Below are 24,219 nucleotides of genomic sequence, written 5' to 3'. Positions count from 1 at the left end.
CTTCCCTGCAAATCCCTGGCGGGACTGAGGGGAGGAGGCGGCCCCGCAGCGAGGCCCGCCCCTCCGGGCAGTCAATCAGGGCTTTGTTTGCGCCAACCTGGAGCCCAGAGGAGCCACAGAGGGCCGGGTCTAGGCTTGGCCAGGGCAGACTCTGGGCCAGGGGCCGGGCCAGGAAAGGAGGGAAGTACAGTGGCACCCGAGGGGGCCCAGCTCAGGCCCCCTGCAGGACACAGAGCTCAGTTCAGGTTCCTCTTGGCTCTCTGTTCCATACTCAGGAGCAAGAAATGAGGTCCAGATGGAGCTGCTAGTTTGGTCAAGGGCTTTTCGGCCCCTGACATCCCGTTCAGGGGGCCTGGACCTCCGCTTTTCGCTTTTCGAGTGCCTTGTACTCTGAAAAGCCCCCAATGCAAAGGGATGTCTGCTAACCACCCAGTTCCCTTTCCCACCACACTTCAGGCACAAACCTCAGAGTCCCACTTAATGTCCAAGACTCAGACCTCAGCCCTACCTTGGAAGGGAGGGTTTGTTCTCAAGGGAGTGCCTGAGTCCTAAAAAAGGGAAAGGGGACTCTGTCTTGCTGATGAGCAGTGGTACCCAGCTCAACTCTCATCCACGCGGTAATTCCAAGCAACTCTGCTTTTTCTAAGGGTGTTCACTTGCACTAGCAAGAGGTGAACGCCAATCCCTTTTTACCTTGCATCTGATTAACCTTTCTGCTAGATGAAAAACTGTCTATCAGGTGGAAACGCAGCTCAGGGCTCCGGGGCTTCGTCTGATGCTAATGAATGCAGTCTTTAAGCACACGAGAGAGGCGCAATTGGGTGTCAGGATAGAGATGTCCTGTGGCTTGTGGTTCCATGAAGGAATCAACCAAACTCACAGATCACGGGGTCATGCCAGCCTGCGGAATATCGTTTCGCAAATGAGTAAACCAGGTCCCCTATTGACGGGTAGCAAATATTATTACATGCTTCTTGTGGCCTCCAAACTGAAGCAAAACTAAGGTCAGTCATTTATTGCCCTAAGGTCATGGGGCAAGGCAAATACAAGGTAAGATTTAAAGTGAGTCTTCACATAGAAAAGTCAGGGGTTCCCTATGATTCAGCACAGGGATCTAGAACTTGTTGCTGGGATGGGGAAGAGAAATGAGCTAACCAAACTATTGAAGGGTTCTGGGGGAAGGCTATGTACGACATGGGCCTTGAACATTCATTCAGTGGGATTTTTAACAAGTGGCATGGAGGTGGTTTCCTTAGAGCATGCCCTGACCCCAAGGTACAGGGACACAGAATCTACTCATAGAGAGAGGAAAGTGAAAGTTAATCAGGCCAAAAAGTTAATATGTGTGATGCTTCTCCCAGGGAACACTTGCATTTTAATAAAACCCCACAAGGCTTCAGCCATGAAGAATGAGAAATGATAGACATGCTGAGCACTGAGTCTTAAGGTCTGCTTTACAGCCAGGGAGGGCTTACCACTCACATTGCCAGCTGCTCCCCCAGGAGAGATCTAGACTTGGGATCCACTTGGAAAGAACCTGATTGAGACCCTGAAAGGAGTTTCCAATCCCAGGACGGAGTAAAACCTAGACTTCTGCCCCTCATCTCCATTCCCGGTGTCTAAATTCTGTCCCTTTTAGTTTTAATGGCTTCTTCAGGTTACTACAATAGAATGTGGTGGGTGGAGGAGGTGGTGACACTCACCGAGAATCTCCTGTAAGCCTAGCACCATGCTAGGCCCTTTACATACATGATCTCATATAATATTCACAGCAATGAGGAAACAGGGCCCAAGAGGTTAAGTCAGTTAAGTTTACAAAGCCAGTAAGAGGTAGAACAGGTATCTTTGCCCATTTGTGTGATTTCAAAGTATGTGCCCCACCCAGGAGACAGGGTTATGTAACCTATCATTCTAGCAATACATGAGGTGCAAAGCAGTCCTCCCCTCTTTAGAAGGCACAGGTATTTTTTTAACGGCCTGAGCACTGGTATGTGGAGACCTGGATTCTAATGATGGTTGTACTATTCCAGCATGTGTGACCTTAAACAATTTGTTTCTTTATCTTCAATATGAAGTTCTATCTACTCTACAGAATTAGTAAACGTCATCCTGGGAATTATAGATTTTACTTGGGATATGTAAGTGCTATGATTAGTATCCTCTAAAAGCAAGTATGCTAAAGACCTGGTTGCCAGCTTGTGGCACTATTTAAGTCATTGGGAGCATGCCCTTGAGGTGGATATTGGGACTGTGACTTCTCCTTGTCTTTTTGCTTTCTGGCTTCTGTAAACATCTTTTCTGCCATGTGCTTATTCTAGGATCTACTATAATGACACAGGCCAAAGGCAGTGGGATCTCATGACTATGAAGTAAAATCTCAGAAACTTTGGGCTGCAGGAACCCTTCCTTCCTTAAGAGTTGATGATCCTTGAATATTCCCCATGCATAACAGAAAGTTAACCCAAGAATGGCAGTGAAGATTTTTGAGTCCGTGAGTAACACCACAGGTGCAATTCTGAGAGAAAACTGTGGTGATAGTATGTCTATAAAGTGGTTTGGATTGGTTAGAGGTATAGAAAACAAGCATCAAATGCATGTGCTTTTTCCTGCAAATCTCTAAATCAGACCTGACTAACAAACATCAGGCTAACAGATCTTCAATGAATATTTACTATTTGTAGAATCATCTCTTTTGCCCAGGTTCATGAGTAAGTAGCCAATAGCCCTTGGAGCTCTTTATTGACTTGTCTAGCTATGGACCATGGAAAAGCCTAAGGGAAGGTTTTCAGTGTTATTCCAAGTGAGACAACACGTTTCCCTTCTGTTCTTAACAGATTCAAGCCCACAATGGAATCATTCCAAACAGTTATGCCTTTCATTCCTTTAAGAGAGGAAAAAACAGAGTGGTGTTTTCCTAAGTCAGAGCTACATTAGAATCACTTAGAAGGCTTTGTAAAATATTGACTTCTAGGTCCCCTGCAGTCAATAGCTTCTGAACATAATATCTAGACGTGGAGCTTACAAATAGATGGTTTTACCAAGGCTTCTAGTAATACTGTCAAGTACAGAAACCACAGAACCAAAACAATGGTCCCCCAACATTTAGATCGTAAAGACTAGTAAAATTCTCTCTAATGTCTAAGTCCCCAACATAATGCCAACTTTTAATGTCACATGGAAACACATATCATCACTAGTATGACATTAATGAAATGATATTTTAGCATCAGAATATAGCAATGTACAAAAAGCATAGTCTTTAATGAGAAAAGTCTTAAAAGAAGTCAGTTGATAGCATTTTTGTTCTGTGCACCAGTAGGTACAGAATGTCAGACTGTCATGGGCATGGAGATGGATGTTTTGGATCCCTGGACTAAATAGCTCCCGAGAAACCTTTCTGTTGCTCAAGCTTTCTATTTTGGTCAAAAACACCCCTTTGCCTTAAGTTTTTTTTATTCTCCAACAGAGTTTTTCTGGCTAAAATAGAACTCAGTGGGCCTTTCATATCATCCCTGTGCCCCGTGTCCAAGTCATCGTACTAAGTACCTGAGAGCGGATGGTACATTGAGATTATTCTCAAGAAGGCAAGTGCCTTGTCTTTCCCTCCTTCACTCTTCCGTATTCATCTTTGTAAGAATAACTTAAGGCTCTAAGAGTTCTGATGATGCCGCACTACCTTGGATCTAATAGCCAAATAGGATCGATTGTGAAAAGGAGCTTGGGTTCTTTAGTAGTGTCAGTAACAACAACAACGAAACATCCAAAGGCAGAGAAGACTTTGGTTTTATTGTCCATAATCAAGAAGGGTATTGATGGGAACCTATATTACTGGGAAATGAATTTGAATGTTGACACCTTCTGATGGCCAAAGTGGAAGTATGGAAGAGAAAAGATACTGGGCATAGTTTGGTTTCAGTTCGAGCCAGAAGGCAATTCATAATAATAGGTGCATTAAAAACGAATCAATTGACCATATGCACGGAGCCTGCTTCCTGAATGCCAAGGAGAGGCAGTCTGCTCAATAGTGAGGCTATTATTAGAGTAGGTATGGAGGGGAAAAGATAATAGAAGCAGCAGGGGCATTATGAAAAGAAAGAAGTAGGAAATACTTAACCCCATCAGGGCTAGCATGAGCAAAGCCTGAAGTGAAAGAGTGAAATGGTGGATTAATTTATTGATTGAGGAAGAAATGGAAAGATGGGGTTCTTTAACCTTTTGCTAACTTATGCCTTCTATTCACTAAAAAAATAATTATTAACTCTGTTTAGACCCTATATAAGCATATATTTCAGGAAGCTTCTACAGTAGTAGGTTTTCAAGTCTTTAGTGCTAGCTATCATTTACCATATTTCTTCCTCTACTTTCCCCTTCCACCCCTACCTAGCCCTTTCTGTTCTGTTACTTCTCTTTCCCCCTTCATAGTACCTTCATTCTGTCCCCTTTCATTGAACACTTCCGTGGCTCCTTTCTGGTTTCCTGCTCTCTATAGATATTTTAACTTAAATACATTTCTAAAGATTCAAAACTAGCATCCATACATGAGAGAGAACATGTGGTGTTTTTCTTTCTGGGTCTGGGTTAACTCACTTAGAATTATTTATAGTTCCATCCATTTACTTGTGAATTTCATAGTTCCATTTTTATTCACAGTGGAAGACTATTCCATTGTGTATATAAAGCACATTTTCATTAACCATTCATGTATTGATGGACATCTAGACTGTTTACATTTCCCAGCTATTGTAAACAGAGCAGCAATGAGCATGAATGAGTAAGTATCTCTGTAGCAGAAGATAGAGACATTTGGCTTTAGACCAAGGAGTGATATAGCTGGATCATATGTAGTTTTATTTATAGCTTTTTGAGAAATTGTTACACTGGCTTTCACAGTGGGTTGCACCTGTTTGGCATTCCCACCATGAATAAAATTCCTGGTACCACATACGAGTTACCTCTTTTTGAGTTGTTGATCAATGGAGTACTATAGGGGCCCCGAAACATTATGGAATGTTGCCATTATTACTCTTGGTTACCCTCTATAACTTGATGGTAAGACCCTATTGCTGAAGACAACACATACCTGAGCCGTAAGATATAGAAAAAACAAGTTGGTACTGACTGAGAATCTTGCCTCTAAATGAGATATCTATATCACCCCCCCCCCCACCGCTGACTTGGGGGTCATCATGCAAGAGGGAGTAGGCAGATTGTAAGACTCCAAGAAAGCAGATATCAGTAGCAAACCAGTGTTTGCCAGACACAACAGTATAGTTGCACACATAAACTCCCAGTAGGTGGGACTGGATGCACAAGACTGGCACAAGATCAGCGTGGATGTGGGAGGGACTCATGAAATTGCACCCGTATTGGTTCCTGGTGAAGGGAGAATCAGTTTTCTTCGGAGATGTGGGAACATCTACTGGAGTTTCACACAGTAGCTCAGGTTGGTCTAGAACTTGCTGTATAGCCCAGGCTAGCTTTGAACTCATGATGCTTCTGCCTTAGCCTCCCAAGTGTTGGGATTATAGCTACTTAACAGCACACCTAGCTCCTAGCTCCTTATTTTATAAAGAAAACTAAAGCCTGCCTGAAGAGAATATTTACTTAAGCGACATCTAAATTACCCAGTTTCCATTCTAATTACTGCAAATAGCTATAGAAAGTAACATAAAGTAACACGCAAACGTCTGAGGTAGGACCATTGTTTTACAGTGGTTGGGCTATACAACGATAATGAAAAAATGGCAAACCTTGTGAAGCAAGTGAAGTGTCAGAGACAGGAGGAGAGAAATGCTCCTCACCACCTGCTGGAGCTTCCTTTAACTGAGGCTTTGGGAGCATTGTACTTGATAGATTTTTATTTTGTTTTGGTCAATTTAGGAAATGTTTTCCCTTATAATATCCCTTTACCTGGTTCTCTTAAATTTAGCCCTTTAGGGATTAAGCATTCTCAGCCTAGATAAAAAGATGACTCACACACATCTAGAAGGTGAATTCTTCTAGCACTAGCTAGTGAACATACTGCTACAAAGGCTCAGGAGGGCAATGAGGGAGACCTAAGAGTAGTTAGTGCTGGGTGAGGCTCAGGGTAGCAGAGAGAGGTCTGGGGTAGAGTTTTTGTTGTTTGTATTCTCCAATAGTGCATGTATTACCTTGAGAAGGAGTTCCCAGACTCCAAGATAGCCACAATCCCAGGATCATAAAAGCCTCAACGTCTGCTGCCCAAGGAAGATCCTACATAGCATAAGATAGAGAAGTGAGAGTGTTGGGCTTTGGACCAGAATCGGGTGTCAGCAGCCAAGTTGGAAGACAGTGACCAGTATGCTCTGGCCCAGGGGCCAAGTTTCAAGTGCAACTTGCTGACCCTGCAGATAAGGGAAGCTAGTTAAAAGGACTGTGAAAAAAAAAATCACTCAAATGGAGCAGGGGCAAGGGTACAAGGGCAGAGGTGAGGGAGTTGGCTAGAGTAGAGGGACATAGAAGAGTCGGTTTATTTTTCTCCTTCAGTACATATTTACAGAGTTCCCTCTGTTCCTGATTAAATGCACTTTTCCTGGGGCCTCTTTCTGGATGGAGGAGGAGTCAAAGGGAGTATTTTGTTGAAACTTCCTGAGATGTTAATCCGCTTGCCCAAGGTCATAGTGTGAATGGGACCCAGTTTAGTTCTTAGTCTCTTAGTTTCTATCCAAGGACATGCCTCTATACCACCCTGTCTTCTATTATTTTAAATCCATATTCAATAAGGGATACTGGCCTGTAGTTTTCTTTTTTGTTATATCCTTACCTGGGTTTGCTACTAGACTGATTCCTTCTGTTTTGTTTGTATAATTTTAAAAGAATTTTAAAAGAATTGGCTGGAGATCTTCTTCAAAAGTCTGATAGAATTCGAGACCCTGCTTAACATTCACGTGAGAGTTGCCCTTAGTAGCCATAGCCTCAAGTGAGATTCCACTTTCTCTGTGTATTCTACGTTCTTCACAGAACTCACGGCAGACAAGACCCCACTAGAGTCCCTGAAGTAGGGATTGAAAGAGTCAAGTTAGTCACACATACAGCAGGAGGCCTGGCCTCTGCCCTAGAGGTAGTACACACCTGAGACAGTGTACGTACACATCTGGAAGAGGCACAAACCTGTTACACCCCCAGTTTCTTCTGATCCTATGGCAAGACACGGTCAGAGCAAACTACAGGTCCTCTGGGACCAAGTTTTACCCCCTCTTTGGTGATCTGGTCCAGCGTTAAGTTACTCAGGAGTCCCGTAGGAAACAGAACATTCGTCAAGTTCCATGTTCCATGGCTCTACAGTTAGGGCAGGTCACCAAAATGGCTGCCGGAATTCCTACCCTCCAGTGCACTTACACTGCTAACAGATAACTCTGTCTCTGGTGCCTAGACTCTTCCTGTCCTCCATCCTGCTCATGACTGGGACCAATTTTCTCTCCCTTCTTTGTATCATGGTCTTTGTCTTACCCTTCATTTTACCTGGTCACTCAGACTCTCCATCATACAGGTCTCTCTCACACTTCACCTTCTCCTAACCACCTGTTCACTCAAGCACCATGGAAGCCTAATCATGACTTTCCCTGCTCATCACCACTCATGGCCCCTAAAACAGTCACACACACACACAGAAGCACACAAATTCACACACATGCACACACGCAGAGACACATACACAGACACACACATACACACAGAGACACACAAATGAACACGCACATGCACACACATGCACAAACATGCACCCACATGCATACACACAGACACGCATGCACACACAGACCCACAATGAACACACAGATACACACACATGCACACAGAGACACACATGATCACACAGAAACACACATACACACAAGACACACACATGAACACATATAGACACACACATGCAAAGAAACACAGACACATATGCAGACACACACATTCACACAAAACAGACACATGCACCCATTCACACATGTATACATACACATGGACACACACATGCGCGCACACATGCAAACACACAGACACACTCAGAGACAGACACACATCACACACAGAAACACACATTTTGCAGAACAACAATATTAGGTTCTTCCCTAGGGCCTATGACATGTCTAGCTATAGGTTGTTGACCCCATTAACAGTGCCAGGTATGGATTCCATTTGTTTTACCATGTTTACTGCTGATTTTCTCATATTAGTCATGAAATAGAAACAGCCTAGATGTCCATCTAATGACTAATGGACAAAGTAAATGTTGTACATTTATATGACAAAATTCTATTCAGCAATTGAGTTATGAGTTCCACAATAGGACCAAGCTACAGAACTGTAACATGCACGCAGAGTGCCTAGGTCAGTCCCATGCACGCGGCCCCCATCCTTTACACTAGAAAAATTAATTATTTTAAAAGTAACTTAAATCTGCCTCCTTCCTTCAGAGAAACAAAGGTACTACATACACATATTTTCAATTTGTTTTATCTTTTTTTTCACACATTTTTGTATTGATTTTGGGATTTCACATCAAGCACCCTGATCACACTCACTTCCTAGCCCTCCCAGGCCCACCCTCCACCCTTGTAACCTCCCCTTAAAAAAAGAAGAAAAATATATATTAAGTTTAATTTGTGTTGCCTTTATACTCACTGGAGCATGATCAAACTCCCAGTGGCCATCTTCTTTTTTTATTTTTTTTTAAATTTTTTTTTTAGTTGTTGAAAAAAATTTTCTGCCTCCTCCCCATTTCCCATTTCCCTCCCTCTCCTTCCACATATCGCCCCCTCCCCCACTCCCCTCCCCTCCACTCCATTCCCCCTCCCTCTCGAGAATGAAGAGCAGTCCATATTCCCTGCCCTGCGGAAAGTCCAAGGTCCTCCCACTTCTATCCAGGTCCAGGAAGGTGAGCATCCAAACAGGCTAGGCTCCCACAAAGCCAGTTCATGTATTAGGATCTAAACCTAGTGCCATTATCCTTGGTTTCTCATCAGCCTTCATTGTCCGCCATGTTCTGAAAGTCCAGTTTCATCCCATGCTTATTCAGTCCCAGTCCTGCTGGCCTTGGTGAGCTCCCAATAGATCAGTTCCACTGTCACAGTGGGTGGGTGCACCCCTCGTGATCCTGACTTTCTTGCTCATGTTCTCCCTCCTTTTGCTCCTCATTTGGATCTTAAGAGCTCAGTCCGGTGCTCCAATTTGGGTCTCTGTCTCTATCTCGATCCATCGCCAGATGAAGGTTCTAAGGTGATATGCAAGATATTCATCAGTATTGCTCTAGGATAGGGTCATTTCAGGTTCACTCTCCTCAGTTGCCCAAGGTACTAGCTGGGGACATAGCCTTGGGCTCCTGGGAGCCACTCTAGGTTCAAGTCTCTTGCCAACCCTAAGATGGCTCCCTTAATTAGGATATATATTTCTCTGCTCCCGTATCCACCCTTCCTTTATCTCAACCATCCCATTCCCCCAAGCTCCCCCCATCCTCCCCTTCTCACATTTCTCACCCCATTTCCCCTTAGCCCCAAGCCATCTCACCCCCAAGTTCCTAGTTTTTGAGTGGCCATCTTCTTAAAGAAAAATGATGAGCTACACTATTACACATTTTGTTTTTTGTCTTGCTTTTTCGAGACAGGGTTTCTCTGTATAGACCCAGCTGTCCTGGTACTATCTCTGTAGACCAGGTTAGCCTTGAACTCACAAAGATACACCTGCTTCTGCCTCCTGAGTGCTGGGATTAAAGGCGTGTCCCACCACTGGCTGGCTCCCTATCACAATTTTTTAAGAGTTCTCTTCAATGGCTTCCTGTCAAGATTGTTTGATTTTTGGGGATAGGGGAGGTTGTCACAGAAGTCTTTTGTATCTTTCAATCTCACCTGCGAATCTGTAGTCATTGCTACCACTGCAAAAGAAGCTTCCTTGCTCTTTATAGTCAGTTGCAGCATGGATCATGGACTTGCACATGGCCTATGGCAGCAGTATGGTACAGACCATGGATATTAACATTGTCCTTGGCTGTATCATGGATCATAGACACCATCAAGGCCCTTGGTGGCAGCACGACCATGGACATCAACAATGCCTCCTGTGGGAGCACAGTCACGGACATCCACATGGCCCTCAGTTGCAGCACGGACCATGGGAGAAGTCAAGTTGTAAACCTTGATTTTCTTTCCTCCTTCTAGAACTTACAAATAAATTTATTGCATTGGCGAGGGCAAGGTGTACTTGAGAACCCTGAGAATGGAGATGGAGCATTAATAAAGAATATTAAAAGCAAGTAGGACTATGCGAAGAGCTGAAGGTGGGGTCTGGTTCTATGGCTTGTTGATCTCTTCCCATGGTCATTGACTCAGGAGTTTCAGTTTGGGCAGGAGGAGGGCAAACCTTGTACCTAAGTCAGTCAAGTTGCCTTAGGGTAAACACTTTCTGGAGAAGTCCAATCCAAGGAGTAGTTGGGAAAGAAACAATATTTAAGGGTATCTTTCTATTCTAAAGTTTACTTTGAAAGGCTTGTAGATTTTTGATTGTTTGGTGTTTTCAGTCGGGGATGGGAATAAAAAGGGGGCTTCCAGGACCTTACAAACAGCAGCAAACCAACAACATGATCCCTGTGGCCACAATTTCTAAGGAAAAATCACAAATAAGGAAATGGAATCATGTCACCAACTTCTCACCCAACTAAGAAAAGTCAAATGGAATGGCAATTAGTGGGTTCTAAGACCCTTATGCAACACTTCCTTTAAAAAGTATTTAAAGAATGAATAAGTTAGAATGAATAAGTTCATCAAGGAGGAGGTTGGAAGGAATGCAGCTTACAACCCAATATTGTTGGAATTAAGTCTCTTCTGACCAAATCTCTTCTTCCTTCTTCCTTCCTCCCTCCCTCCCTCCCTCCTTCCTTCCTTCCTTCCTTCCTTCCTTCCTTCCTTCCTCATTTTCTTCCTTTTTTTCTTTTGAGACTGGGTCTCATGTAGCCCAGATTGCCCTTACCTCCCAAGTGCTGGAATTACAGTCTATTGTTACATGCCGCCGTTCCTGATTTATAATGTGCTGGTCATTGAGACCAGGGCTTCATGCTCACCAGGAGAAAGCCCTCTACCAACTGAGCTAAATTTTAGCCTTTCTCCTTTTTATAGAAGGTTCAATGTTTGCTTGTGAGAGGAAGGATTGAGAAAAAAGAGGATACATTAGTTACAATTAGATAAAATTAGTTACAATTGCCAATGATTTTTTTGTTTTTGTTTTCCAAAATAGGGTTTCTTTGTGTAGCCTTGGCTGTGCTGGAACTCATTCTGTAGACCTGCCTGGTCTCAAACTCAGAGATCTGCCTCTGCTTCCTGAATGTTGAGACTAAAGGTGTGTACCACTACCACCCATCTTGCCAGTGTTTTTTTTTTTTTAAGTGGAGTTCTTGACCATCATCATGGCCTCTGAATGGCAATGAGTTGCCAGCTCTAGACTTTGAAAAGTATTTAACATCATATCCCATGACTGGGAGAAGAGAGCAGTAAACTTGCAATGAGTTTTGATGAACTTTTATAGGGCAGAGTTTGTGCCTATTCTCCTCTCCATCATCAACCAAAACAAGCCCTCTTCTGTGTTCTAGAAGCACTATCATCAACTATATATTGACCTATTTGTTCCACTGGACAGGAGCTCCTTTCTGTGTCTCTGAGGACATGATAAACACTCTCGAAGTTCCTGTTGAATGTAAGAACAAAAGGTTTTGGGCTTTGAAAGATGAGCATCACATGGATTTTGGCCCAAAGAGACAAGGGAAATCATTCCACCCAATAAGCCCTGGTCCTCCTGAGCTACAGCTTCAGTGCCAATCCCAGCTCAGTAAACAGTTCTTTTTCCCCACCTCCCCTTCTCTTTTTCTTCCCTTTCAGTAGGAGATTCTGGAAAGAACTAAAGGACTCAGAATCAGTTAACAAGGGTATATGTCCCAGTGCTGTCACCGTTGAATGGCAACTTTTATCTCTTTTGGTTTTCTTAATAGCTTCACTTTACAGTAGAATGAATAAGTATGAATACTTTCCAAGTTATTTAGTTCAATGGAGTATAATTTTTTAATATAAGGGTATGAGGCAATTTTAGGCATTGTCATAAGTAAATCTTCAATTTTAATAGTGCAGATATATGTTAATATTAATTAGAGAAACAAACATAGGGCATCAAATCTATGATGTTGTAGAACAATCTTTGTACACTGTAAATATTACTCTCATTGGTTGATAAAGAGCTGACTGGCCTATAGCTGGGTAGGAAGAGATTGGGTGGGAGATCCAGAATAGGAGAACTCTGGGAAGAAGAAGGGTGGAGTCACCAGGAGATGTAAAGAAAGAAGGAGATGAACACGTCTTGCTGATAAAAAGGTACCACTAGGTGGTAGAACATAGATAAGAATTATGAGTTAATCTAAGTTGTAAGAGCTAGATAAAAAGAAGACTATTGGTAAGCATTTATAATAAATCTCCATGTGGTTATTTGGGAACTTGTTGGTGGTACAGAAAAGTCCACCTACAAATGGTGTTCCAACATGGGGTGAGGCCATGTATATCGACATAAAACCAAAAAAGCTTAAGAAAAGTTTCCAAACACACAAAAGCACAGCCAAACATAGTTTCCTAGTCCCACAATCTCTCACATGGGCTATGGTGCTGAGAGGCATCTCCTAGCTGCTGCCTGCTGGCTTGAGCCACCAGAGTGAGCCCTGCCAGAACACCATGAACTAAGCCCTATGGCATGTTTAAGTTTTGCTCATGGAGACATAAAAGGTTACAGATACACAGTAAAGACAGATTCAAGCTGGGCAGTGGTGGCACACACCTTTATTCTCAGCACTCAGAAGGCAGAGGCAGGCGGATCTCTGTGAGTTTGAGGCCAGCCTGGTCTACAGAGTGCATTCCGGGACAGGCTCCAAAGCTACACATAAAAACCCTGTTTCAAAAAACAAAAAGGAAAAAAAGAAAAGACAGATCCAGATGGAAAAAGCCTCTAAACAGATTACAGTGTACTTAAAAATGTACATAGTTTTAAAATAATAAAATAAAGTCATTAAAAAGTAATAAAATAATAAAAATTATAATAAGCCACATAAAGATGGGAAATACACAGAGAGTCTGGATTCTGCATGTTATTGTGCTGTCTTTGAACTTTTTGACTGCTGATGAATGAGTGGTAGCTGCTAAGATTATGAAAGTTGCTAGATGAAGCCAATTTATATATTTAAAATATACTTCAAAATAGAAGTAGAAAGGTATTGTTTTGGGGTAGAGATTATGCTTTTATTTCCACAGGAAATGAGAGGCTATGGATTCATTCTAGGTTGATATGAATCAGGTTTGATCAAGAAAGATGCCTTGAAAATTCTGGTTATAGAAATAAAGAAATAAACCCAGAAAACCTACAAAACACATAATATATATTTTACATACTCAAACATAAAACAAAATATCATCTTTGACTAACTTGTGTACAACACACAGTCTATACTTGTATTAATACGTTAATGTTGTTACCTTTAAAGTTTATGTATTTTCAGAGCAAGTGGATAAGACACCAATAAAAACAGATGGTTCAGGTGATCCAGCATCCAAAACAGCTTCAGGGATACTAATTGAGATGGTCCAGCCTCACAGAATACACCAGCCAAGACTTAATTATCCTGACGTTCTTAAGTCTTCTCCATAGATGCCAGTACCCCCAAGCAACAGGAAGCAGTTTAGAAAAAACAATGCCCATATTCCCAAAAGTTGCATTATTGGTGTTTGTAATCATTTAAGGGGAGTTAGTTGTTGTTGATATTGATCATAGTCTGGAAAAAAACTAGACAAAATAGTTAAATTCAAAAATTTCCTTCTAAAGGAAAAAAAGGGTGATATTATATGAAAATGATGAGATAAAAGGGTAGATTATTGAATCTACTTTAATCCAAGAAAACAACTACTAATCTCAAAATATTTTACAGTGGTATAGATTTTGGTTAATTGATACAAATTTAAGGTTAATTTTATTATGCTATGTGTATGTTTGTACTCTTGTTTGGGGTATTGTGCTTGTGCAGATCACATAAAAACATATATAATTAAAAATACAGATTTGTAATTAGTCATCTATAATAATCAAACTTGTCGTATTAGGTATGTTTTCAAGTTTAAGCAAATTATTTAGATAGTTTGATGGTCTTCAAACACTTTAAAGACCTACAGACTATAGGATTTAATATTTTTATTAACCTAAAGCTTTTTGTTACAGTGAGACATGTCTACTCCTGACAGCTCTTATCTACTTCAAAAAAAAGATGAATATCAAAGAACCTCTGTATGGAGTTTGTTTTCTCTAAGGCAGAAGCTAGCCATTTGAGCAAAGAAACTGCCCTTGCCTCAACTGCTGACAGAATACTGTCCAAACTGGACCAGCAAGCCAGAAAAAAACAACTGTCAAACATCATGAAGACAAGGTAGGACAGTCCTTTAAAGTTTCCTGTGTCTCAAAAATGTCTGTCATATATACTAGGTCTGTAGGCCAATGATGGATGCTCTAACATTACATAAGAACTTTGGGTGACTGTCCAGGCAGCCTAATGTCACTGTCATCAGCTAATATTATATCCTTCTGGGGTCTTTGATAGAGTTGAAGACTAAATAGTTAAACTTATAGTTTTCTTTTGTTTCAATAAAAGATAAAATAGGTATAAAACTTTTGACTCACAAAGATAATATAAATAATTGAATATTTTCTCTAATTTTGTCAAATACAAATGGACTGGATATTGTAACTGTAATTCTTACTTCATAACTGTTTTTGTTATATATACTTTAATTATGTTAAAGTTAAAACCTTGCTTTTAATTAGACAAAACGGGATAAATGCTGTAGATTAATCCTTCTGTGTACTATGAAGATGTCTTACTCCCATTGTTAATAAAAAGCTAAATGGCAGATAGCTAGGCAGGATTTTTGGGGTATAGAGAATGCTGGGAAGAAGCGGGATAGAGTTGGAGGAGTTGCAAGCCAGACTGCTGAAGAAGTAACATGGGAAATTCATAGATAAGGTAAATGAGCCTTGGGGCAACACATAGATTAATAGAAATAGGTAAATTTAAGTTGTAAGATCTGGCTGGAGACAAGCCTAAGCTTTCAACTAAGCATTTAGAGTTAATAATAAGTCTTTGTTTGTTATTTGGGGAATAGTTGGTGGGACAGAGCTGATCGGCAGTCGAGATGGAAAACTCCACCTACAATAAAGAATGTGAATGAATTCTTAATAAAAAAGTAAGACAATTTAAGGATGTGTATTAAATAATATCATCACAGTGGTTTCCTAATATGGTGAAAATTATATGGTATCTATGAGTCATACCGAAGGTTGAACACTGCCCCAGAACTCTAAGGCACTATTAAGAACAGAGCTGAGCCCAGGACTTTCCACTGAAATGACCACTTTCACCCTTTAACCAAAAGTTGCAGAATTTTTATGTTTTAGAGAACTTCATTCACAAGTACTGCATTTACATCATTACCATCCTTCCTTTTACACCCTCCATCCCCTCCCATATCTCCACCAACTTCCTCTTAAATTTATGCCCTCATTTTCTTTAATTATTGTTATTTACACATATTATGTATTTATTAAGTATATATTTATAGTGAGTTCAGTTAGTGTTCCTCATGCATGTACATGTGCATTTAAGGCTGACCACTTGGGATTGGACAAACTATCAGTGGACACATCCCTGGAAAAAACTGATTCTCCTTCTTTTAGCAGCCATTGATTGCCTATTGTTCCTCATCAGGAGTGGAGCCTTGTAAAATTTCCCCCATACACCTTGGTATGTGAATTGGTGTTATCATTTTGCAGGTCTTGTTTATGCAGCTATATTATTAATATTTCATGGGGTACAGCTTCCTTACCATGTCCAGAAGACACTATGTAGCAGCAAGTATCCTGGTCCTCTGGCTCTTCAAATCTTTCTATCCCCTCTTTCACAATTTCCTTTGAGCCTTAACTGTAGGAATTTCATTGGTAGATGCACCAATTGGGGTTGTGGAGCCCATGATCACTTCTCTGCATTTTGACCAGTTGTGGATCTAAGTAATAATCTCCATCTGCTGAAAAAGAAGCTTCTTTGATGAGGTGTGAAAACTATATTTACAGGTAAAAAGGTAAGTATTTAGAAAACAGAAATTAGACTGGTTTAGAAAAATGGCAGTATTAGGGTTTCCTCTAGGATTTATGATCTCTTTGGTCATGAGTAGCTGGACAAGTCTCTTATTGAGTGAACCATAAGGTAAACTAGGCAGATAAAAGTGCCACTATTTCACCATTAGTGATAGCTTGCCAGGCCAGTCATTGTTGTGGGTCATAGGCTTTACATCTGGGTAGGTCTATTGATTACTTTACATCTGAGTAGTTGTTGTTATTGATGTGGAACCAACTTAATCTCTCCTGTAACTGCTTCTTATCTGAAATTAAGGCATTGTTATTAGGACCCAGGAAGGCTAGAATGCTGGTCAAAAAATGGGAAGTCTTTGTTTGTTTGTTTGTTTTTAGACAGAGTTTCTCTGTGTAGCTTTGGAACCTGTCCTGGAACTTGCTCTGCAGGCCTTGAACTCACAAGGATCCACCTGCTTCTGCCTCCGGAGTTCTGGGATTAAAGGCGTGCACCAACACCAAGAATTAAGAATTCTGCTGTGAATCCATCTGGACTTGCAATGTTTTGGGGAGGGAGGTGTGGTCAGAGGCTAAACAGAGAAATGATAGGAGTAAGAGAAGTTATGACTCAAGTGGACTCAACAGACATCTATAGAACATTCCATCCAAACACAAAAGAGCATACTTTCTTCCCTGCACCTCATGGAACCTTCTCTAAAACTGACTACATTCTTGGTCACAAAAGCAAATCTCAACAGATACAAAAAATTGGTATAACCCCTTGTATCTTATCAGATCACCGTGGGTTAAAGTTAGTTCAACAACGACACAAACTATAGAAAGGCTATAAATTCATGGAAACTGAACAACTCTCAACTAAATTACCACTGGGTAAAGAAAGAAATAAGTAAAGAAATTAAAGATTTCCTAGAATTCAAAGAAAATGAATGCACAACATACTTGAATTTATGGGACACTATGAAAACAGAGCTAAAAGGAAAGTTCATAGCACTAAGTGCCTACATAAAGAATTTGGAGAGATCTCATACTAGTAACTTAACAGCACACCTGAAAATTCTATAACAAAAAGAAACAAACACACTCAGGAGGAATATAATCAAACTCAGGGCTGAAATCAATAAAATAGAAAAAAACAGAATGATACGAAGAATCAAGGAAACAAAGAGTTTTTTTTTTTTTTGAGAAAATTAACAAGCTAGACAAACCCTTATCCAAATTCACTAAAAGTCAGAAAAAGAGTATCTAAATTAACAAAATGAAATGAAATGAAAGGGGGGACATAACAACAGACATTCAGGAAATGCAGACAGTTATTAGGTCATACTTCCAAAATCTTTACTCCATCAAATTAGAAAATCTAAAAGAAATGTACAATTTTCTTGATAGGTAACCCATACCAAAATTAGACCTATACCAGAAAAACAATTTAAATAGACCTATAACCCTAAGGAAATAGAAGCAGACATTAAATGTCTCCCAACCAATAAAAGTCCAGAGCCAAATGGTTTCAATGAGGAATTCTACCAGACTTTAAAAGAAGAGTTAATACCAATACTCCTCAAATTGTTCCACAAAATAGAAGCAGAAGGAATATTGCCAATTTCTTTTTATGAGACTATAGTTACCCTGATACCCAACCACACAAAGATGCAACAAAGAAAGAGAATTACAGATCAATTTCCCTCGTGAACATTGATGCAAAAATACTCATTAAATACTGGCAAATTGAATCCAAGAACACATTAAAAAATCCACCATGAGCAAGTAGGCTTCATCCCAGAGATGCAGGGATGGTTCAACATACAAAAATCTATCAATGTAATCCACCTTATAAATAAACTGAAAGAAGACAACCACACAATCATCTCATTAGATGCTGAAAAAGTAAGCCTTCAACAAAATTCAACACCCCTTCATGATAGAGGTCTTGGAGAGATCAGGGATACAAGGAACATATCTAAACATGGTTGAGGAAATTTACAACAAGCCTATATCCAATACCAAATTAAAGAGACACTCAAAGTAATTCCATTAAAATCAAGAACAAGACAAGGCTGTTCATTCTTTCCATATCTATTCAGTATAGTACCTGAAGTTCTAGCTAGAGCAATAAGACAATAAAAGATCAACGGGATTCAAATCGGAAGGGAAGAAGTCAAACTTTCACTATTTGAAGATGATATGATAGTACACATAAGTGACCCAAAAAGTTCTACCAGGGAACTCCAACAGCTGATAAACACCTTCAGTAATGTGACAGGATATAAGATTAGCTCAAAAAATCAGTAATCTTCCTATATACAAATGATAAACATGGGCTGAGAAAGAAATCAGGAAACAGCTGCTGCGGTCCACAACAGTATCCAGTGAGAGTGCAATTGACAAAGTCTCTAGGCTGACCCACAGGAATTGCAAGTATTCCATTGCAGGAAACCCAATTTGCAAAGCACTGGGGATACCTGCCTTTTGAATGGTCACTGTCATTTCTGTAAAATCTAATGAAACCATAGTGCTCTCCATTTCTATAGTGGGATTCATACCAAAAACCCAGCAGTGTATTAATCAATTATTGGGCAAAACTTCCTTCTGTACTGGTAATGTGATAGCCTTTCTCCCACACTGTGAGGCCCTGGTGTGCAAGTATTCACTCAGTCAAAGAAAACTTTGTTCTCATAGTCAAATCTACATGAAACAAGTCCCAGAGAAAGGAATTCCTTCTCATCTGAGCATTAGCAGGTATGAGCACCACACCACTTAGGCCGGGACTGGAAGCAGCAGTCTCTAGATTTTACATAGTCACAGCTTTTCACGTTAACCTACTGCTAAGAGATTCCCTTGAATCAGCTAACATTCGGCAAAAATACTAATGTGGACCAAGCACCATTCGTTTTCCTTCCACAGCTTATTCTGGTTGCCATGACTACCACAATGCTATATTCCCAGGTACCACAGGAATGGAAATGCTCAGAGGGTACACAGCACTACTACATCTTCTCCTTTTGTCCTACATTTATCAATTACAACCTTCAATCTTACCTAACCACACAAATGTAGTTAACACACAAACTCCCTCCCCCCTCTTAGAAATCAAAGCACCTTTCTCGATTTACCCTTTTCAGATATGCCTGGGTGCTTCACAGCCACACCCCCTCTGACATATAAGTAAGATAACAGATGCCTGCTTTGTCAGACTTATTTGTCTTCTTGGGCCTGAAACATTCATGCCTATGTATCCTTGTTATTGCCAAAGAATTGCTAATTTTGTGTGTGTGTGTGTGTGTGTGTGTGTGTGTATAAATTGAAAACCTTGTGCGACGAAGGGAGAACATTGGAAGAGGAACATTGAGAGAGGATATTTTTTGAAGACTAAAAAGACATGAGGAGATGTGTATAAGCTGATTCATTCACCCTCAGACTCCTTTGAGCTTGCTCTAAGCATCCAGTCTGAACCCTGAGGGAGCACTATGGCTGGTACTCAGAGGACCCCAATGAATAATACCCTTTACAATAGCCACAAATACTGTAAAATATCTTGGGGGAAATTCTAATCAAACAAGTGAAAGACCTGCATGATATGGGACACTTCTGTATTCTGTCAATTATGTTTTAAATAAACACTGATTGGTTAGTCGCCAGGCAAGAAGTATAGGTGGGACAACCAGACAGGAACTAGAGGTGGGGCAAGGCGAACAGGAGTATTCTGGGAAGAAGTTAAGTCCTGCCCAGATCACGGAAGAAGCAAGATGTGACCTACCCCACTGATAAAGGTACTCAGCCATGTGGCTAACATAGACAAGAATAATGGGTTAATACAAGTTATAAGAGTTAATAAGAAGCCTAAGCTAATGGGTCAATCAGTTTATCATTAATATAGACTCTCTGTGTGATTTTCTTTGGGGCTTACTGGCTGTGGGAACTGGGCAGGACAGAAACCCCATAAGCAGGCTCTCATGTTACACCTGCATGACAAGAATTTTAAGTCTTTGAAGAAACAAATTGGATAAGATATCATAAAATGGAAAGATTCCAATGCTCATGGATCGGCAGGATTAGTATAGTAAGAATGACAACCTTATTGAAAGCTATCTATAGATTCAATGCAATACCCTTCAAAATTCCAACACAATTCTTCACAGACCTTGAAAGAAAAATACTCAACTTCATATGGAAAAACAAAAAACCCAGGATAGCTAAAATTATCCTGTACAATAAAAGGACTTCTGGAGGTATCATCATCCCTGGTTTTCAATCTCTACTATAAAGCTATAGTAATAAAAACAGCATCATATTGCCATAAAGACAGGTGGATCAATGGAATTTAATCAAAGATCCTGACATAAATTTAACCTATGAACACCCAATTTTTGACAAAGAAACCAAATTACACAGTGGAAAAAAGAAAGCATACTCAACAATTGATGCTACTGGCATAACTGGATATTGGAACGTGGAAGAATGCAAGTAGATTCATGTCCATCTTCCTGCACAAAACTCAAGTCCAAGTCGATCAGAGACCTCAACATAAATCCAGTTACACTGAACCTGATAGAAGAGAAAGTAGGATGTAGTCTTGAACACATTGGCACAGGAGACAACTTCTTGAATCGAAAACCAGAAACATAGACACTCAATCAATAATTAATAAATAGAACCTCATGAAACTGAAAAGCTCCTGTGAAGCAAAGGACACTGTTGATAAGACAAAATGACAGCCTATAGAATGGGAAAAGATCTTCATAAACCCCACATCTGACAGAGAACTGATTTCCAAAATATATGAAGGACTCAAGAAACTAGACATCCAAAAAAATCCAATTTTAAAATGGAATACCGATTTAAACAGAATTATCAGCAGAAGAATCTCAAATGGTTGAGATGCACTTAAAAAATGTTCAGCATCCTTAGCCGTGAGGGAAATGCAAATCAAAACAACTCTGAGAGAGTACCCGGGGCTCCCGGGCGGGCAGCAGTTCCTTTGTTTCTGTGGCCTGCCTGCACCAAGCGGGGTAGGCGCTTTGTCTGCGAGCTGCCCAACCAGCACGGAGGCCTGATCTTTCGGCGCCAGGAGACCCAGCATTGGGGTGAGTTTCTGGCCCACGGCGCCAGCCTGGGACGGGGAGCTCGGGGGTTTCTTGGCCCCCTGTCCTGCTTGGGCTCTCTGCAGGGCCTCTACTCCCCGGGTGCTGCCTCTTTCTTCCTGGCCCACCCAGCTTCCGTCCAGAGCCCTCCCCACTTCGCCCCCACTGCCCTCTTTTGGCGCGTGGCATCGCCCAGCCCAGCCTATCTGGGCGCTGAGTCCGAGTACCCGGGGCTCCCGGGGGGCAGCAGTTCCTTTGTTTCTGTGGCCTGCCTGCACCAAGCGGGGTAGGCGCTTTGTCTGCAAGCTGCCCAACCAGCACGGAGGCCTGATCTTTCGGCGCCAGGAGACCCAGCATTGGGGTGAGTTTCTGGCCCACGGCGCCAGCTTGGGACGGGGAGCTCGGGGGTTTCTTTGCCCCCTGTCCTGCTTGGGCTCTCTGCAGGGCCTCTACTCCCCGGGTCCTGCCTCTTTCTTCCTGGCCCACCCAGCTTCCGTCCAGAGCCCTCCCCACTTCGCCCCCACTGCCCTCTTTAGGCGCGTGGCATCGCCCAGCCCAGCCTATCTGGGCGCTGGGTCCGAGTACTCGGGGCTCCCGGGCGGGCAGCAGTTCCTTTGTTTCTGTGGCCTGCCTGCACCAAGCGGGGTAGGCGCTTTGTCTGCGAGCTGCCCAACCAGCACGGAGGCCTGATCTTTCGGCGCCAGGAGACCCAGCATTGGGGTGAGTTTCTGGCCCACGGCGCCAGCCTGGGACGGGGAGCTCGGGGGTTTCTTGGCCCCCTGTCCTGCTTGGGCTCTCTGCTGCCTCTTTCTTCCTGGCCCACCCAGCTTCCTTCCAGAGCCCTCCCCACTTCGCCCCCACTGCCCTCTTTTGGCGCGTGGCATCGCCCAGCGCAGCCTATCTGGGCGCTGGGTCCGAGTACCTGGGGCTCCCGGGGGGCAGCAGTTCCTTTGTTTCTGTGGCCTGCCTGCACCAAGCGGGGTAGGCGCTTTGTCTGCAAGCTGCCCAACCAGCACGGAGGCCTGATCTTTCGGCGCCAGGAGACCCAGCATTGGGGTGAGTTTCTGGCCCACGGCGCCAGCCTGGGACGGGGAGCTCGGGGGTTTCTTGGCCCCCTGTCCTGCTTGGGCTCTCTGCAGGGCCTCTACTCCCCGGGTGCTGCCTCTTTCTTCCTGGCCCACCCAGCTTCCGTCCAGAGCCCTCCCCACTTCGCCCCCACTGCCCTCTTTTGGCGCGTGGCATCGCCCAGCCCAGCCTATCTGGGCGCTGAGTCCGAGTACCCGGGGCTCCCGGGGGGCAGCAGTTCCTTTGTTTCTGTGGCCTGCCTGCACCAAGCGGGGTAGGCGCTTTGTCTGCGAGCTGCCCAACCAGCACGGAGGCCTGATCTTTCGGCGCCAGGAGACCCAGCATTGGGGTGAGTTTCTGGCCCACGGCGCCAGCCTGGGACGGGGAGCTTGGGGGTTTCTTGGCCCCCTGTCCTGCTTGGGCTCTCTGCAGGGCCTCTACTCCCCGGGTGCTGCCTCTTTCTTCCTGGCCCACCCAGCTTCCGTCCAGAGCCCTCCCCACTTCGCCCCCACTGCCCTCTTTAGGCGCGTGGCATCGCCCAGCCCAGCCTATCTGGGCGCTGGGTCCGAGTACTCGGGGCTCCCGGGCGGGCAGCAGTTTCTTTGTTTCTGTGGCCTGCCTGCACCAAGCGGGGTAGGCGCTTTGTCTGCGAGCTGCCCAACCAGCACGGAGGCCTGATCTTTCGGCGCCAGGAGACCCAGCATTGGGGTGAGTTTCTGGCCCACGGCGCCAGCCTGGGACGGGGAGCTCGGGGGTTTCTTGGACCCCTGTCCTGCTTGGGCTCTCTGCTGCCTCTTTCTTCCTGGCCCACCCAGCTTCCGTCCAGAGCCCTCCCCACTTCGCCCCCACTGCCCTCTTTTGGCGCGTGGCATCGCCCAGCGCAGCCTATCTGGGCGCTGGGTCCGAGTACCCGGGGCTCCCGGGCGGGCAGCAGTTCCTTTGTTTCTGTGGCCTGCCTGCACCAAGCGGGGTAGGCGCTTTGTCTGCGAGCTGCCCAACCAGCACGGAGGCCTGATCTTTCGGCGCCAGGAGACCCAGCATTGGGGTGAGTTTCTGGCCCACGGCGCCAGCCTGGGACGGGGAGCTCGGGGGTTTCTTGGCCCCCTGTCCTGCTTGGGCTCTCTGCAGGGCCTCTACTCCCTGGGTGCTGCCTCTTTCTTCCTGGCCCACCCAGCTTCCGTCCAGAGCCCTCCCCACTTCGCCCCCACTGCCCTCTTTTGGCGCGTGGCATCGCCCAGCCCAGCCTATCTGGGCGCTGAGTCCGAGTACCCGGGGCTCCTGGGGGGCAGCAGTTCCTTTGTTTCTGTGGCCTGCCTGCACCAAGCGGGGTAGGCGCTTTGTCTGCGAGCTGCCCAACCAGCACGGAGGCCTGATCTTTCGGCGCCAGGAGACCCAGCATTGGGAGAGCCAACATTGGGGAGAGACAGCATTTGGTAGGCAAGGAGACCTAATCCGGTAAAAGAAGATCCATAGGGAGCATTTGGAAGAAGAGATGGGCCGACGTCAAGGCAAGAATTCGCCCAACAAGCTGAAAAGCAACATGAAGCTACCAGAAACAAGCGACCTCACAACGGGAGGACAAGAACCCCTTAATCAAGAGGAAGGAGAAAAGATTGACTTCATGAAAGTGATTGACACCCTTAAACAGCATGTAAAAAACGCCCTTATAGAAATGGATGAGAAATATAACAGAAAGTTTGAAGAATTGAATAAATCAGTGAATGATACCCTAGAAAACCAAGGAAAAACAATCAAACAGATAATGGAAACAGTTCAAGACCTGAAAACTGAAATAGAGGCAAAGAAGAAAACACAAACAGAGGGCCGTCTGGACATGGAAAATCTAGGTAAACGAATAGAGACTACAGAAACAAGCATAACCACCAGAATACAAGAGATAGAAGAAAGACTC

The sequence above is a fragment of the Microtus oregoni genome, unplaced genomic scaffold, assembly GCF_018167655.1.
Source record: "Microtus oregoni isolate MIOR12 unplaced genomic scaffold, Mior012 000097F_ref0000449, whole genome shotgun sequence".
Classification (NCBI taxonomy): Eukaryota; Metazoa; Chordata; class Mammalia; order Rodentia; family Cricetidae; genus Microtus; species Microtus oregoni.
The sequence above is the reverse complement of the archived record's forward strand: the minus strand, read 5'-3'. Positions refer to the sequence as shown.